Raw genomic sequence first — 16648 nt, forward strand, 5'->3', positions numbered from 1 at the left:
GTGTTGAGTTTGCTAAGTTCCTTATAGATTTTGGATACTAGCCCTTTATCTGATATGTCGTTTGCAAATATCTTCTCCCATTCTGTCAGCTGTCTTTTGGTTTTGTTAACTGTTTCCTTTGCTGTGCAAAAGCTTTTGATCTTGATGAAATCCCAATAGTTCATTTTTGCCCTTGCTTCCCTTGCCTTTGCCGTTGTTCCTAGGAAGATGTTGCTGCGGCTGAGGTCGAAGAGGTTGCTGCCTGCGTTCTCCTCAAGGATTTTGATGGATTCCTTTCTCACATTGAGGTCCTTCATCCATTTGGAGTCTATTTTCGTGTGTGGTGTAAGGAAGTGGTCCAATTTCATTTTTCTGCATGTGGCTGTCCAATTTTCCCAGCACCATTTATTGAAGAGGCTGTCTTTTTTCCATTGGACATTCTTTCCTGCTTTGTCGAAGATGAGTCATTTTTATCAGTTCAGTTTAAGTACCTCTTTAAAATATCATAAAGTTTAAATATCTTTAAAGGAAAGAACTCTGTGTACAGTGCCTAAACAAAAATCACGGGTAATATTCAACAAATCCAGAATATAAGGGAGTTTTGTTGTTGTTGTCATGTTTTCTGTGCAGGAGAACATCATAGTTTTGTAGGCACTGAATTTCCCCCCCACCCTTTTTTAAAAATTTAATTTTATTTTTTCAGTGTTCCAAGATTCATTGTTTATGCACCACACCCAGTGCTCTAAATTTTCTAATATGCCTTTATTTTGCCTATACTCTATCTCAGTAGTCAAAGAAAATGATCTAAAGCAACTATTTTCTACCATGAAAATATTAGGATTTCTATAAGTATAAGCTCTGTGGACCATATACATAAATGCACATTTTCATTATACAATGTATACACAAGTGTATGTCTCATCGTGCATGTCTTAGATAAAATATGCATTCCACAGTTACCATTTCTAACTTTTTATATGACACTTGAAATAAATGACAGAGGAAATACTAAATGGCAAGTGTGTCATAATTGTGTGATGTTTTCAACATACATAAAAAGAAAAATGTTCACAATAATTTGTTTTTTAATTCAGGTAATTAAATTGAGAAATTCATGTAACTGCTGATAGAAATCATCGCTAATACGATAGTTCACTAGTCAATTTATTTGATTTTTAAAAGAATGTTTTGGTAAATTAATGGTGAATATTAGACAAATCTTTCTTTTAGAAGAATTACAGGTAATATATGTAGATACGTCTCTTTCCAGGAAATAGACTTTAATTGCCTCCTTCCCTCTTCTCACCTTTGGGGTGGGCTAGACAGAGTGGCTAACTTCCAAAAAAATGTACTGTAGAATAGTGAAAATAGTAATTTTACAAAGAGATAGCTACCAATCACTACCTTAGTCATATGACAAAATTTATCATCATCAGGAGGGTCGTGTGGATGCCATGATATGATGTGGTTATACTATCTATGTGATATTCTGTTCAAAAACTTATGGCTCCTGTCTAACCTTGAGAAAAGTATTAGACGAACTCAGATCGTAGGCCTTCTGCAGAATATTTGGTTAGGTGACATAAGGCAGTCAAAATAGAAAAAAAGTAAAAGACTGAGAAATTGTCACAGATCAGAGGAGACTGGGGACACTTGGCAAATAAACATGTATGTTACCCTGAGTTGTATTTTGGGGGGAAAAAAAGGACAGTAATGGAAAGTTGTTAATATTCAAATAAACCAAGGAGTAGTTAATAATAGTGAAGCAATATCTTAGCTTTGATTAACTGTGCCATAATAATGTAAGTTGGTAATAAAAAGGGAAATTTGATGAAAGGCATAGAGAAACTCTCTGTACTAGCTTTGCAAACTTTTCTATAAATACCAATATATTCCAAAATAAAAAGTTTACTTAAAACCAAAATAAAAACAACAATAGTATTTGGGGACATAATACTGCATACCACATATATTCAGTAGAAGTTCTCTTAACCACACTAGTTTTATATTTAGATTATTTAGATTATTTAGATTAGTTTTATATTTAGATTAAGCCATTTTTAAAATCCCTGTCAAAATATACTCACTAAAGCCTAGAATACGAAAAAAACTCATAACTGAAAAGATGCGTCTATCTTCTTCCCCCTGTGAAGTCGAAAATTCAGTTGTGTTTTCACCAAAACTTTAGCCTAATTACGTTTTTGATGTGTGTAATCTAAATAATTACTACATAAGTTCTAAGCTTGAAAAGTTATTGTTCTACAAACTGAGTTGTAAAGACACAAACTACATGAATTGCCTAAATTCTGTTGTTAAATTAGTATTGACTCTGCAACTTTACCCAGAGAGAAAAGTGTAAAAACCTAGGTGTATCTAATTATTACACAGCTTCTATAAGTTCCTGTTACCCTTTAAAGAAATGAAAAGAAGATGCCATATATCAGGTAAGATGCAGCAAAGATAATGGTTAAGCAGAGATTTCATATCTGGGCTGTTAGAAAGGTTAAATTCTGTGTTTGCTATTTTCTAGCCTCAGTGATCTTAAAGTAGTCACCAAACGTCCTATCTACCTCAATATCCTCACCACTAAAATGACAGAACATGTAAAAAATAAAATAAAATGTCAGGGAGATCAAGCAGAGAGAGTCAAGTATCATATGGTTTCACTTATTTGTGGAGCATAACAAATGACATGGAGGACATTGGGAGATGGAGAGGAGAAGGAAGTTGAGGGAAATTGGAAGGGGAGGCGAACCATAAGAGACTATGGACTCTGAAAGACAACCTGAGGGTTTTGAAGGGGTGGGGGTGGGAGGTTGGGGGAACAGGTGGTGGGTAATAGGGAGGGCACGTATTGCATGGAGCACTGGGTGTTGTGCAAAAACAATGAATACTGTTACGCTGAAAAAATAAATAAAGAAAAACAAACAAACAAACAAAATAAATAAATAAATTACAAGTGAAAAAATAAATAAAATAAAATGATAGAACCTAGAGTTCTTGTGAAAATTAAATATGTTAATATATGCATAATAATTAATCTAGTACCAGAGAAAATAATGAGTTCCATATAACTTTTTGATATAGCTAATTCCAGAACATATAATATACTCAACAAATGGACCCATCGTCAAAGAAACACCCTCTATTTTGAACTAACTGGCCAAGTACATTTCTGATTACAAAAACTAAGAGGGTGATCTGGTGATATACAGCTGTAGAAAACACTACAACTTTAATGGGTACCAGTATGGACAATACACCAGTCATGGTCTTTCTATTCTATTAATAGCACACCTATTAGAATTATTCTGAAATATTATTAAAATAGTATCAGAAAATAAATAAGACTTAAAATTTTAAATACACAAAACTACTACAATAAGCTGTAACTGAAATATGTTGTTCAGTATTACAATTAGGTGAGTAAGTTTGATGATCTGAAGTTCTGGTGACTTTTTCTCTAGTCTGGAGCCTCAGATCATAGACCAGATCCATAATCAAGCTTCTCATACTCATTGCATACTGCAGTCACCTGGTCAACAAAGTGTGAAAGGAGCTAAAGAAAGTTCCTCCTATACTACTGGAAAAAGAAATTAAACACATGTTTTATTGACACTGATTAGTTTTTCATCTTCAGACAAGAAATCACTTAACATGAATAAAATCTGCACTGCTTTTAAATCATTCCCTTATCAATCAGAGCCTATTTTAAATATTATGCAACCCTGAAAAGTATATCAAACCATAAAGTTGGCAACAAAAAAGCAGTATTTTTCTCAACGAAAAATATTCTATTAGTTATCTCATCTCAAAATACTTCATGTAAATGTATGTTAGAGAGGCTTATATTAGGTATTTTATGATTTTTTCTTTGAATTTCAAATGGTTGTTAAGGTACCTGATAAGGTTTATTGTATATGTAACTGGAAGCTTGCAAAAGCAAATGTCAGACACAAACATAAAAAATACAGAGGCCTTCACACATGTACCTATAACAAATATGAGCTCTATTTTAAATTGGAGCATTTTATTCCAAGTTTTATAATGTTGGAATATATACTGACTGCAAGTATCACCTGATGATCATGTATACACACAGCATCTTAGAAGACCGTCTCAAAAGAAGAGATATAAACAATATGTATTATGTTGAATCCTGGAATTTAAAGTGACAGAAGATGGGAACAAGAAAACGGGGTTTTTAAAAATAACATGTAATAACACATATAGCCCAGGAAAAAAAGAATTATATGATATTAGGAAGAATTAAAATTATGAGAGAATGTTATACTTACTTAAAACTCCATTAGGAACAATTAAGTAATGGAAAAAGAATGGTGAGAGCCAGGTTTCTCACTGCTAGAGTGGGGATTTATAGATAAACAAGGGGAGGAACCTAGAATGATTCATGTATTAATAGATTATAGTTGGAGATATTAGTGAGAACTAATAGTAAGACATTAGTAAATATAGCTTAATATAATTGAAGAGGTAAGCATACAGAAATATTTGTAGATATGTAAATACACAGGTTTGTATGGTTATATATATCTTTGCTCTGCCAGGTAGGAGGGCCTAAGGGTCAATGAGCATATCTAGTATCAGATCTTAGTTTTTAATGAATGATTCTCTAATAAAAGATACCAAGGGTGTTGGAGAAAGCCTTGTTCTAGAACTTGGAGAAAAAATACATAGATGAGTGAGAGCATCTTGTAACAGAAGGTAAGGAAGGGCTAAAATGTATAAAACTCAACATCCTGGAATTTTAAAAAAAGGTAAAAATTAAGGAAATCTGAATAAACTGGAGGCCTGAGTTAATAACATATCAATATTGGTTAATTGATTGTAACAAGGGCACAATACGAATGTAAGATGTTAATAATTGGAGAAACTATATTAGTGTATATGTGAAATTTCTACCTGAGAATTATCTTCTTAATTCTCATATAGATCTAAAAATGCTCTAAAAGTAAAGTCTATATTATAAAACAATAATGAACCTTCAGTGTTATAACACTTATACAAAGGAATTGTCTCCTCAATAGGGTAGGCCTCTGATATCTTTGCTTCCAGGTTTAAATTAAACAAATTAGAAAACCTGATAGTAAAATTTCTCCACTAATAAATACATACATAGAAATAACAATAGAAACAGAGTATTTAATTTAAATTATAAGTGTTGATGATAAATCCAAATTATTTTCAAAGACTCTACCTTAAAAACTACATATATACATTATCAGTACCATTATAGGTTGTCCGAAATTTCTATTTTATTTTTGAGCCCTTTTTCTCTATATTTGGGCAAATGTTAAATAATCACCATAACATAAAATTCACTGCAGTGATATATTATAAAGGTGAAGAAAATACTGAAAGTGTGATATGTAAGCTGTATGAACACCTACCTATTACCTAACTATTTATCAACTTCAGTTATGAATCACACTCCATCAGGACAATTAATTCATGGGGAAAAGTTACTTTCAGTCTGAATCCGAAAGAAAACTACTCAGCATGTGACATGAAAGAGAAGAGAGTAACTGGCTTCCAAAAGGAGGTGAACAAATTATTCAGGATTTTGTGTTACTGCAAAACATTTCAAGTTTTATTTCTCTCATGAAAAGTGCATTCTTCATTCTATGGTTACTTGATATTTATTTTTTTCTAAGTGCTCTGTTCTTAAAATCTGATGGTCCTACAATATAAGCAACATTTTGTCAACCTCCCTCTCCTTCCAAATGAGCAAATCTTCCAAGCTGTTTTTTGCTTGATCATAGAGAATAAAGATTTTTAGCCAATTACCAATTTTTCATGTGAAAAATCCGGGTCCAAACAAAAACAAAAGTAAGTCCGTATGGCCATAGCAATGCTGGTGTATAGAAAAAAAGAGGGGAAAAAAAAAAAAACCTGCTTTTTCCATAATTTAAACTCTTTATTCCCCATCTCCACGATCTTCTTTATTAGTCTCCCCAGTCATTTAACTTTTTTAAAAACTTTTTTTGCTTTAGTCCATTTTATTCAAAGAACAACACTAGTTCCATAATTAATATCAAAGGGGAAAGACAATTTACATAAGAAATTAGGGGCACCTGGGTGGCTCAGTGGGTTAAAGCCTCTGCCTTCGGCTCAGGTCATGATCCCAGGGTCCTGGGATCGAGCCCCACATAGGGCTCTCTGCTTGGCGGGGAGCCTCCTTCCTCCTCTCTCTCTGCCTGCCTCTCTGTCTACTTGTGATCTCTGTCTGTCAAATAAATAAATAAAATCTTTAAAAAAAAAAAAGAAATTATATTTTATGTAAAATATTTTGCTGGAATCTACTATGCCATTTAATTATTTATTTTCAGTATAGTGACACAGTGTTGCCTCTGCAAAATAAGACCTATAAATACAGAGAACTGATGATTGCCAAGGGCGAGAGAGGGAAGGGGATGGTGAAGGGAGTCAGGGATACAGGCTTCTACTTATGGAATGAATAAGTCACAGGAGTAAAAGAAACAGCATAAGGAATATAATCAATGATATTGTAATAACGTTGTATGGTGACAGATGGTAGCTACACTGGTGATGAGCATGGCATAATGTATAAATTTGTCAAATTACTATGTTGTACATCAAGTCATTTAACTGTTGAATGAAACTTCAAATCCCAGGGAAGAGTCGGTGAGCTGAAGTTTCTCTAAATAAGTCAGGATTGTAAATGACCGTATTAGTCACTGAGTGTGTCTATGAATAGTAGACTTCTTCCTCTGCCACTCTTAGATGGAAGCTAAACATATTCACAACTTAACCAACTCGACAAAGTGGTCCTCTGACAAGGGATCAAAGGATTGACTCCTCAAATTTTCCTCTTGCTTTTTTTTTTTTTTTTTTTGATAAATAATATTGGCCGAAGCTGTCAGGCCAGTATTTCAATCATTCTGAGCACAGAAGCAGTCAAACAGATACCATGAAGGAGACCTTTGGTAGAAAACAAGGTACAACAGGACACAAGATACAACAAAGAACAGCTGGAAGCACCCAGTTCATAGCAATCTCTCATCTTACATGGCCCAGCTCTTGCTGGGCAAGTCACTGTCCCCTGGACAGGCACAATGTAGATGTAATACCATAGTTACACTAAGGTCTCCATCTCATGTCTTCTTTCTTACTCCCCATCCCCACTTTGAAGAATGTTTCTTTGGCTAATACCATTGCAACAGGAATCTGAATCTCTTAGATTCTTCTCATTCCTCTCCCTCAACTCAGATATCTACAAGAAACTGAGAACTCCCCTTGTTTACCAAAGAGACTTGTGAATACTATGCGTGAGAGATGATGACTTGATTAAGCTCAAATTGGATGGTCTGCAGATATTATATTAAGATTTACAAAAACAGATCAAAACTATTCCAAATCAATTTAAAGCTATCTATAATCCCATGTAAAATATTAATATTCTATTGGTAATTTAATCAAATGATTTGAAAATAAATGTTCAAAGTAAATTTAAATTTTTCGGGGGCATCTGGGTGGCTCAGTCAGCTAAACATCAGACTTTAGGTTTTGGCTCAGGTCTTGATCTCAGGGTCACAGACAGAGCTCCATGGAGGACTTCACACTCCGCATGGAGTTTGCTTGCCATTTCCTCCCATTCGACCCCTCTCCCTCCTTTATTTTTATCTTATTTTATTTTATTTTTTTCAGTATGAGCTAACTGAAACAGTATAATCTTTTTTTAAAGATTTTATTTATTTATTTGAGAGAGTGCACATGCACAAGAGCATGAATGGGGGAGAGGCAGAGGGAGAGGAAGAGAGAGCATCTCTCAAGCAGACTCAGTGCTGAACATGCAGCCCTGCACAGGCTCAATCTCATGACCCTGACACCATGACCTGAGCCACAACCAAGAGTCCGATACTCAACCGACTAAGTCACCCAGGTGCCCCAATATAATATTTTTAAATGAAATCAGTGCAAAAGAAGAATGGGCATTAATTTGTCTAAAAAATGTGTGTACCATTAAAATACGCTATATGCAGAAAAACTGAACAACATAAGAATGACAAGTGAAAGCCTACAAAAATAGAAAACACATCATTTTCATTTGCATTTAGACATTTACACATTTGGTATACTTTAAACACCAAAAGATATATTTTAAACAATCAGAATATGTATTTAAGCTAGTGAACAACTAGGCTTTAAGTCAATATTAAGAACAAGATGAGAAAAACTCACAACTACTTGGAAATAGAAAAACACATTGAAAATAAGAAATAGAGCAACAATAATAAAACAAAAATTGGAAAAAAATTATACCCAAGTGATAATGAAATTTTACATATAAAAATGTCTGGGCACAACAAAAGCAAAAGTTGCACCTAGAGAGAAATTTACATGTTAATGTGTATACTGGAAAAGAAAAATCAATGATCTAAGCTTCTACCTATGCTAGAAAAGGACCAGAAAATCAATCCCAGAAAAAAAAGGGATATAGGAAAAGAAGGGATATAGACAAGAAAAGATAAAGAAGGAGAAAACAAACATTAAAATATAGTAAATTGACAATATAAACATGCTGTCTGAAAAGTCTATTAAAATTGATCGTACTATAGCAAAACAGATCAGAAAAAGAATGGAAAGTATGCATCAATCTCAACGATGACAGAAATGAAGAACTAAAAAGCCTATAGATATAAATATAATGACAGCACATTACAAAAATTTACGAAATATATTTTCTCTCAAAATTTGACAGAATAGTTGAAAGAGGCAAATTCACAGAAAAACATAGGAGAACAGTCCTATACCTATTAGAGAAACTGAGTCTAGTTTACAAACTCATGAAGAATTATATAGTCTCAATTGATTTGTTTTATCATTGTGTATAGTATAAAACAGTCCTTGAGAATTCAAATAAATATTCTGATAATTAGATCATGGTGCAAAATATTCAAAGATTCAGGAAACCTGATGGCAAACAGATGGAAAGGAAGGAAACCAGAGGAAATGGTCAGTGTGAGTATGGGATCATTTGAATAATGATAAAGCAGAAAGAGAGCCTAGATAGTGCCTCATTTGTGGCCAGGTTGCTATGGTTTTCTAGATTCAGGAATAGAGTATGAGCAAGGAAGGCAATTAATTACCCACGGGTAAAGGAATTCATAAACTCCTTGCTATTACTCGGTGTAGGCTTCTTAGACGTAAATACAAATCTCAGGGACCAAGATATCTGTCCAATAATATATCCAGCAGTTGTTCAGTCAGCCAGGGAGTCCATTAGCAATATTTCCCATTTAACAAATTCTTAAAAGCGAAGTCTGGAGTCTGATCTCTTGAAAAATGCATGTGATTTTTTTTAGGTTCTTATTTAACGTATTTGAGAAAGATATTAGATTGTTGAGATCTGGAAACTTTAGTATTTTTGAAAATTATGATACTTTATTAAAGATATATTCTCAGATAATTTTCCAAATATTTTACTTAAGTTTTGTTGTTAGAATAACCCGTCAGTATGCATGTGGAATGTATATGACCCTTAAGACTTTATTCCATAAGAGATACTAGAGTTGTTTGCTAAGTGTTGTATGTAGGCAGCAGAAAGCTGAACCAAGGATATCAAATCACTTCTAAAGAGCCAAATATATGATGGACTAAATAATTTAATTAAAAAAATATAAACAGATTATAAATTATATATACACATATATTGTAATATGTGTAATATATGCATATATATGTACATGTGCGCTTAAGCATGCATACATACACATGCATATATATGTATCTGTTCTATTTCTGGGTCTTCCTTGCACTCTCAAAGTTCTCCGGATACTTTCTAATATAACCATGTTTGTCAAATTCTTTCTTCCTGTTATTGTTATGGATCTGAGTCCTTATTTTTGTATTTAGGATTCTCTCAATATCTATTTGGTTAGTGGTTAAAAACCTGCTTGGAAGCAACAAGTTTTTACTAACAGTATTCTTAAAGAAATGTCTGACAATATGGTCTATAAATGGTACCTGCTAATTACCACTTTTGAAACAGCTGTTCTCTCTGGTTTCTGTAAACTCTGAATTTCTAGCTCTTTTGTTCTATGGTGTTAGCACTTTTCCTGTCAGCGTTCCAACTCTGCTTTGTGACAAGGGGAGATTTGTCAAAAAAAGGATGCAGTGCACGGTATTCAAAAGGTAACATTTACTGAAGGGTTTCAATGTTCCAAGTATTATTGCTAGGGCTTAATAAACATTGGTTTATTTAATCATCAAAACAACCCTATGATTAACTATCATTATTATTCCCATTTTATCTGTTAAGAAATTGAGACATAGCAACATGTGTGAGGCAGAGCCTAGCTGTATACACAGCAGCCTTCCTCTGGAGTCCACGTTCCAGGGCTAAAAGTGCCACACATAGTCAAAAGAAGTCAATCAGAGAAAGACAAATACCATATGATTTCACTCATACATGGAATCAAGAAACAAAAAAGAGAAAGAGAGAGAGAGAGAGAGGCAAACCAGAATACAGAGTCTAACTACAGAGATAAAAACTGAGGGTAGCCAGAGGGGATATGGGTGGAGGATGGGTTAAACTGATAGTGGGTATTAAGGAGGGCATTTGTGATGAGCACTGGGGGTTGTGTGCTAAATTCTACTCCTGAAACTAATATTACACTGTATGTGAACTAACTGGAATTTAAATCAAAACTTGAAAAAAAAAAAAAAGCATTGTTTCTTTAAGTAGCTTCCTGATTGGGTTTCCTAACCACTTATTTAAACTCAGACATTATGAAGTATCTTTGGTTTCCTTCCCAGGAATTTTACACTGAAAAATTCCTCCTCATTTTATTGGCATAAAATCAAACAACAACAACAACAAAAACCCACAAAAATTCCTCTCTCTTCCCCATGTTGCATCACTTCATAAGGATTCTATCAGTTTACTGTCCTGTAATCATGACTTATGCTTCCCATTTCTTTTTTTTTTTTTAAGATTTTATTTATCCTGGGGCGCCTGGGTGGCTCAGTGGATTAAGCCGCTGCCTTCGGCTCAGGTCATGATCTCAGGGTCCTGGGATCGAGCCCCGCATCGGGCTCTCTGCTCCGCAGGGAGCCTGCTTCCTCCTCTCTCTCTGCCTGCCTCTCTGCCTCCTTGTGATCTCTCTCTCTGGCAAATAAATAAATAAAATCTTAAAAAAAAAAAAGATTTTATTTATCTTTTTGACAGACAGAGATCATAAGTTGGCAGAAAGGCAGACAGAGAGAGCGGAGGAAGCAGGCTCCCTGCTGAGCAGAGAGCCCAATGTGGGGCTCGATCCCAGGACTCTGGGATCATGACCTGAGCCGAAGGCAGAGGCTTTAACCCACTGAGCCACCCAGACACCCCATGCTTCCCATTTCTTTCTTTTTTTTTTTTTAAAGATTTTATTTATTTATTTGACAGACAGAGATCACAATTAGGCAGAGAAGCAGGCAGACAGAGAGAGAGGAGGAAGCAGGCTCCTGGCAGAGCAGAGAGCCCAATGCAGGGCTCGATCCCAGGACCCTGGGATCATGACCTGAGCTGAAGGCAGAGGCTTTAACCCACCAAGCCACCCAGGCGCCCCAGTGCTTCCTATTTCTTATCTAACCTATAAACCTTAAACTTTTGGAAACTCAGTCCATGCTACAGTAGTATTTTTTAAAAAAGTGTGTGCCTTCATATTGTCCTTAGGATAAATCCAAACTTTCCAAAAAGGGTAATTCCTATGTCCTTCTCAAAACAGTATCATTAAAAAAAAATGCTTTTAGGTAAACCACTTTTTATGATAAACATTTTTATGTTAAAAATGACTTAAGTAAAAACAAAATTTGTCCAGGATCTTTATTTCTTATTTTCTTACAAAATAAAATTATACAAATGAATGAGCTTTTGTAACTATTTGATTAACATCCACTCTGGTTCAGTTCCATTTGCTTCTTTGTAGAAAATGTACCATTTATTTTATTATTTTTTAAGTGATTTATTATTTATTTATTTGACAGAGAGAGAGAGGGAACACAAGTAGGCAGAGCAGAGGCAGAGAGAGAGGGGGAAGCAGGCTCCCTGCTGAACAGAGGGCCTGATGTAGAGCTCAGGACTCTATCCCAGGACCCTGAGATCATGACCTGAGCTGAAGGCAGAGGTTTAACCCACTGAGCCACCCAGGCACCCCATCACCTGCCCCCTTTAGTGTCACAGCTCTCATCAGTGAAGTCACAAGCATAGTAAGAAAGAAAAACAAAACAAAACAAAACCTCCCAAGTTCCCCCTCCCATCCCAATACATTTAAATATGACTGGAGAAATATTTAGCACCCTTTCCGATGAACAGAGCTTACATTTATAACCATGAAACTCAAGAGAAACTTTAGTGTGACTGATCAATTATATTTTTCTAATTTATTAACTATTCCAACCTGCTATAAAATGTTTCATACCTTCCCCTTAAACAGTGCCCCTGCCACCGTAACAATCAACAATACTCAGATCGTACCTCACTGAGAGAACTGAGCAAAGATGATTCTCAAATGTCCATCTCATGTCTACCCACCCACCTCTCATATTCCACCTTCCAGTTTCCATAAATAAAATATTCATGATCTTATCCATACTCCAGGGAAGCTTTCCAAAAACCCTTATCTTTCTCTTCTATATCAGTATTTTCACTCTCTATTGCCTCCGTCAACAAAACATGCTATTATTTCTCACATCTTAAATTTAAAAAGAAAACAATTGTTAATGCCACTGTGCCAATGAGTACTCAATTTCTTTGTCCTCCATTTTCAGTAAAATCCTTCAAAAGAGTTTTCTATATTCAGTGGCTGTAATTTTTTCTCCTTTCTCTTTTAATCTATCTCCAACCAGGTATCTTTCTCTATCACTCCTTGTCCCAGACTTTCACTATGTCATCAATGATCTCCAGATTATGTAACATGGTACACTGAATAACGGCCCCCAAAGATGCTCAGTCATTAATCATTTCAACCTGAGAATATTTTACCTTATATGGTAAAAGACACTGTGCAGATGTGATTACGTTAAGGGCCTTTAGAAAGGGAGATTACCATGAAATATCCTTGTGAGTTCACTGTAATCATAAAGGTCCTTATAAGAGGGAAGCAGGAGTGTCAGAGTCAGAGAGAAAATGTAATCATGAAGAAGTGGCTAGAGAGGAGAGAAGATGCTACATTATATGTTTTGAAGCCTTTGATTTAAGTATTTACTTTTTTTTACACTAACTCTAATCCACCCATTTAAAAAGTAAGAAAAAAAAAGATTAAATAAAGCCAATCATCCAACTTCATATAGAACAAATTGATTACATTGATCTGAGATAGTTTTGTTAAGGGATAATGGGCTTTCTTTTTAATTACTATTATATACAAAGCTAATCAGTTTTTGGTGGTAGTGCTTAGATATAAACTTATTTTGATCCAATTTTGAGAGATTTTGAAATATTCAGACAAATAGACTATGAAATTATTAATGAACAATTTAAAGTGAAAAACAAGTTTGTGTCTTTCTTTCTTATATCATTTCATGAATTAATAATAAGATCTCAGCTAAGATACTTTGGCCTCTGTCTCCAAAGACCTTCACAAAATCCATTTTTATAAGAGAAAATGCTGAAATCACAGAGGTGAGGCTTTCTTATATCAGGAAATATTAATGAAATTAATAAAATCTAAATGTACTGTTTGATTTTATTAAAAAAATATTTTTGAGAAGTGAGTAAAATCAATTTTAAAATACTGTATTATTCTATAAAACCAAAGTAATTAGTATTAGTGCAGGACAGACAAGTCCAGCAGAACATAGAACCCAAACAAAACCTGTGTTTTAAGACTGCATGTAAAGACTAAAACTACAGAGTTAATGGAGAAAAAAACATAAGAAATACCTTCATAATGTAGAGAAAATAAAGAGCTCCATAACAGAACTTCAAAACCAAAGACTGTTAGGTAAATAAAATGGTGTATTTGATTACTTCAAAATTAGAAAAAAAAATTGGATGAAGGAAATAGAAAAATGAGCAGAAAGATCAGAAAATTTATAAAATTTATAAAACTTTACATTAGTTTCTAGAATAGATTAGGATTTCTAAAAAAGCTGTAAGAAAAACTGTCACAGATGAGTACAGGACAGGGAGTGACAACTTGAAGATATCAAAACTCAAAAGGCTAACAATCATAGAAGGAGAAATTCAAAAAGCATTACCAGTCAGATGAATTTAAATCAAAGCAATAGAATAAATTTCAAGGAGCAGAATGGAGATGATAAACAGAAGGGTAACAAGAAGGAAACACTCTGAAAATGGGAAAACTGATGAGGAAACTTTAAAGATATTAGGTTTATTTGGACCAGAAAAGAGGAGTAAAGTTAGTTTCTGTATGTTCTAAGGTGACTCTCAGTGACTCTTTTCCTTTCTGAGAAACAACAACAAAAGTTCACATTGCAGGGGGACAATAAGACATAGGTCCTGCTCTGTTAGACTGAAGGAAAAAAAAATGCTCAGGAACATTTAAGACTGGTGATTCTAACTCTGCAATACTCCGTATGTATAAACGATTCAGTATAAAATGCCTTTTACCTTCATTTTACTATTTTACTGAATTCACCCAATTAAGCCCATCACAAGAGAAATATGATATTAGACTGAACACATAGAAAGAACTAAGAAAAATGATAGAGAGAATTCATATTTTTCAAGAATTTGCTCTAACAGTTTTTTTTTCTTCCTCCTTGAGGACTCATTGTGATTTTACTGCATATTTTAATATTATCTTCCAAAATATGGTTTCATGCAGTTATTAAGCCCACAAAGGAATACTCTGCAGTCATTCTCTGTTCTGTGTGCTCACAATTAAATTTACTGAAACTTGCTCTAAATAGGCAACAGCCATCTAGGTAACATTTACCTACCAGGTGTAAATTCTCCAAGTGGTAATGAATCCTTGGAAATCTGGCAAACACTGGCACATTTAGCAATGAAACCAAACCCAGAGTTATTTTTCCCCATAAGTATGTCAGTGTCCCTTTTGTGAATAAAAAGATGGATGCATTTTTATGGTTTAATATTTACTAGCATTATCCAGCTAACTCCAAGACACTAGGAGACAAAAACTGCATGCAAAATTATGACTCTTCTCAGGTTGGCCCTAAGCAATAAAAAGAAAGGAAAGTAATTCAACTTCTGGTCCCTTACTTCATCTTCTATCTCCTTTTCTTGTACCAAAAGCCTTCCCAGCTATCAACATCTGGCTTTAAGAATAATTATCAGTTGTCACTCATTTTTATTCCAGCTTGAACATGTCCCTGTGTTTCATCTCCAAAGAATACTGGTTATTTTAACTCATTTTCAATTATGAAATGAAATAATTTTCTCTAAAATGGTATCACGATCTGAGGAGTCAAGATGGCGGAGAAGTAGCAGGCTGAGACTACATCAGGTAGCAGGAGATCAGCTCAATAGCTTATCTAAACATTGCAAACACCTACAAATCCAACGGGAGATCGAAGAGAAGAAGAACAGCAATTCTAGAAACAGAAAATCAACCACTTTCTGAAAGGTAGGACTGGCGGAGAAGTGAATCTAAAACGACAGGAAGATAGACCGCGGGGGAGGGGCCGGCTCCCCGCAAGCGGCGGAGCAACGGAGCACAAAATCAAGACTTTTAAAAGTCTGTTCCACTGAGGAACATTGCTCCAGAGGCTAAACCAGGGTGAAGCCCACACAGGGTCAGCGTGGCCCCAGGTCCCACAGGGTCACAGAAGGATCGGGGGTGTCGGAGTGTCGCAGAGCTCCCAGGTATTAAAACGGAGAAGCCGGCTACAGAGACAGAGCCGAGGACTGAACTCTCAGCTCGAGGTTACCTTGAACTGGTCGCGGGCTGGGTGAGCTCAGAGCGCGGCTAGAGGCTGGGGAAACGGGAGTGATTGGGTGTTGTCCTCTGGGAGCGCACTGAGGAGTGGGGCCCCGGGCTCATGGTTCCTCCGGGCTGGAGACTAGGAGGCCGCCATTTTCATTCCCGTCCTCCAGAACTCTACAGAAAGCGTTCAGGGAACAGAAGCTCCAAAAAGCGAAGCCGAGCGGATTACTTAGTCCGGCCCCCGATAAGGGCGGTGCAATTCCACCTGGGGCAAAGACACTTGAGAGTCACTACAACAGGCCCCTCCCCCAGAATCAACAAAATATCCAGCCAGGATGAAGTTCATCTATCAAGGAAAGCAGGTTCAATTCCTAAGACAGCAGCGGAATTCCAGAGGAGGAGAAAGCAAAGCATGGAACTCATGGCTTTCTCCCCATGATTCTTTAGTCTTGTGGTTAATTCAATTTTTTTTTCTTTCTTTTTTCTTCTTCTGCTAAACTTTTAAAACCTTTACCCTTTTCTTTTTAATGTTTTTTGACTAGTTTATCTAAATATATATTTTTTCTTTTTTATATTTTTTCTTTATTTGTTTTATTTTTTAATTTTTTTTCTTTTTTTTTTCTGAACCTCTTTTTATCCACTTTCTCCCTCCCACAATTTGGGGTCTCTTCTGAGTTGGTTACAGCGCATTTTTCTGGGGTCTTTGCCACCCATTTAGTATTTTATTTGATCCTTCATAGCCTCTTATCTGGACAAAAGGACAAGGCGGAAAAAAATCACCACAAACAAAAGAA

This window comes from Meles meles, chromosome 10, assembly GCF_922984935.1.
Source record: "Meles meles chromosome 10, mMelMel3.1 paternal haplotype, whole genome shotgun sequence".
Lineage (NCBI taxonomy): Eukaryota > Metazoa > Chordata > Mammalia > Carnivora > Mustelidae > Meles > Meles meles.